A 3,046-nucleotide genomic window follows, 5' to 3' on the forward strand; every position below is an offset into this window, starting at 1 on the left:
CAAATGACTTCATTTTACATTTTGATTCATCCATAGTTTTTTAAAAAAAAGGAATTTCAAGGTTTTGGCACTCCTTTAAACACATTTTCTTTGGAGGATGTATGGTTTCAGGTTAGAGTGTCTTCCTTCCCTACTTCATTATTTGTTAAAGTGGGAAGTATGAACTTTATTACTAGTAGTTTAAGCTACAATTTCAAAAGTTGCACGTAGTCACAATACAACAGTTTACATTTAAATGAGACTCTAGTAGTAGTTAAAACTGTTCAAAGGTGGCCATTACAAAATCCTGGTAGTCTTTCTTGCCTATCAGATATGATTAAATTGTTGGTGGCTAGAACTCAAGTCACATACAGTCAACCACATTATTGGATCCACGACCTACATCTCAAATTTGCGTAGTTAGGCACACACAGCTACACCTGCTCCAGCTCTGCAGTGAGACACAGATCCAACAGGCTCCCACCTATTCAGCGCTGGATCAAATGCATCTACTGTATTTAAGTATGCATTGCCATTATGACCACCACCTGCAAAGATTTTGCCCATCACTGTTGCGATCCCCACTCCACTCCCGGGAGTGGTAAGGGCTGCTACATAATCCCACTTGTTGCTTCGAGGATCATACCGCTCAACTGAACTCAGAGGAGAATTATCATCAAAACCACCAACAACATGTAAGCAACCATGGAGCTCACTAACTCCATTGCCTGCTCTTTGCTGACCCCTTTCTTTAACTTCTATCCATTTATCGAGATGTGGATCACACCTCTCCACACTAGATGGAGAAGATACTCCATCCTTGGCACCTACTGCATAAACATGGTTCACAAGAGCCACAGAGCCAACTCCTCTACGGGGAGTATTCACTGGTGCCACTGTACTCCACTGATCAGATTCTATGTCATATCTCTCAACATCGTTGACGCAAGTGTTGTCATCTAACCTTCCAATTGCATAAATTGGGCCTCCCAAGGAGGCCAAGGCAATTCCTCGCCTCTTTGTGTTCACTGATGCCTTCATCATCCATTTAATAGTGAGACAATCAAACATCTCCATACTACCTAAATATTCATTTCCATCATGTCCACCTGCTGCATACACTTTACCTTCCACTGAGATTACACCCACACGTCCCCTTCGACTGTTCATTTCTGGTCCAAAGAACCAGCTGTTTTTGTTGATAGAATAGCATTCGATACAGCAAAAGGGGTCACCTGATCCACCTCAACCACCTACACAAAATAGCACACCAGCAGTATGTTTCCTTGGGGTAGTCCGAAAGGAGTATTCAAAGTCAGGTACTGCCGTGCTACTCAAGTGACGGTGGTAATTTCTTGCTTCATCCAATAATTCTCTACATTTTAGGTTTTGTTTGACAATCTGTTCTTTTGCCACAGCACCCATAAGAAAATCAACTGGCGACAGCGGCAAACGAACAAAGTCTTCACACTCCACCACTTCAGGAAAATGCTCACAGGCATACTGATCTGCCATGTCCGTTAAGTCTATACGATTGTGACTTTCTGCAAAGGCTCTTACTGCCAGACAGCTGGAGGGATGAAAATGTAACTTCATGTATTCACAACAAGCTCTAGCCACCAGTTCAACCTTCAATGTGATATCACAGAGTTCTCCATTTTCATAAAACTGAAGAAGAGAACCATGAAAATCTTTCCAAGCTTCATTTACGTCAGAGATAAAGGAGTCTTCTCCATCACCATCACCAAGTGAAGATCTGTTCTTTATTTGCTGGTGCTGTTGCCTTTTCCCCTTTGTGGAGCGATTCCTAGCTTGTTTTGCATTCATAGGTTCTGAAGCCATTTGTAACACTCTTCTTTTAATACAGCTCTCTTCTCAAACATCCCATTAATCTTTTGTAAAGGATGGGGAAAAGGCAGAACGTGGATGCAGTTCACTAAACTTCAGACATTTTTCAAAGCCTACTTAACTGCCATTGTCCAGTTAGCTCAGTCCTCGGCTCGTCCCGCCGCTCAGTTCCTCCCGGCCTCACCAAGGCTGCAGCCGCGCTCCCAGGTTCCCGCAGCCCTGAGCGGCGCCGTACCAGCCCCACGAGAGCACCCGACGGACGCGCACTCTTTTGAGCCTTTGTATATTTCTGTATCCAGCAATCTATAGTATTTTTTAAAGTATTGCCATCTGTTGTTCTCTTTTCCCTTCTGGAACTGCCAGTATTTGCGTATTAGGTCTCCTGGATCTATCCTCTAAGTCTTGTATTTTCCATCATGTTTCTGTTTGCATTTAAGGTCTTTGCTTTGAGATAGTCCTTCTGCTTAATTTTCCAGCCACAATTCAGATCTGGACAGTAAACATTCTCTCCTTTAATTCATCTGCAAATTGTTTTCCTGGAAGATCATAGCTTTTCATTCCATAAGTTCTTTATTTTTACCTGTTCTCATATATCCTTAAATGTCAGCTCAATATTCTTTAGGATTTACCTTCTTATTTACCCTTTTTATTGCTAAATTTCTTCTTGCATATCTGTGCTTCCATTTAGGATTCGTTTCCTTTTATTCGAAGAATTCCCTTTAGTATTCCTTTAATTCAGGTCTGCCAGTGGCAAGTTCTCTCAGTTTTTGCTTGTCTGAAAATGTATTTAATTTGTCTTCTTCTCTTTTTCTTGTCTTTATTTTTGAAGGACATTTTTTATTGAGTATAGAATTCTAGCTTGGCAGTTATTATCTTGCAACACTTTGTGTCATTCCATTATCTTTGGCTTTCCTCACTTTGTTGAGAAGCCAACTGTTAGCCTTACTGTTGTTCCTTTGTGCAGCTTGCAGGATCTTAGTTCCCCAACCAGGTATTGAACCCGGGCGCCCTGCAGTGGAAGCAAGGAGTCCTAACCACTGGACCACCAGGGAATTCCCGTTCTTTTTCTTTTTTATCTCTGTGAGCTTCAGTCTAGATGATTTTTCTGACCTGTCTTCTAGTTCACTAATTATCTTTTTATTTGTGTGCAGTGTGCTGTTAAGCCCTGTTGAGTTCTTAAATGTGATTTTTTTCAGTTCTAGAATTTCCATTTCATATT

The 3,046-nt window shown here is 41.4% G+C and overlaps 1 pseudogene; it reads right to left on the minus strand.

Moving 5' to 3' along the window:
• Window positions 1-343: 343 nt before the first annotated feature.
• Window positions 344-1,821, minus strand: LOC103081125 (kelch-like protein 8 pseudogene; annotated as a pseudogene).
• Window positions 1,822-3,046: the final 1,225 nt, after the last annotated feature.

Source organism: Lipotes vexillifer, unplaced genomic scaffold (assembly GCF_000442215.2).
Source record: "Lipotes vexillifer unplaced genomic scaffold, Lipotes_vexillifer_v1.1 scaffold422, whole genome shotgun sequence".
In the NCBI taxonomy this organism is placed as follows: Eukaryota; Metazoa; Chordata; class Mammalia; order Artiodactyla; family Lipotidae; genus Lipotes; species Lipotes vexillifer.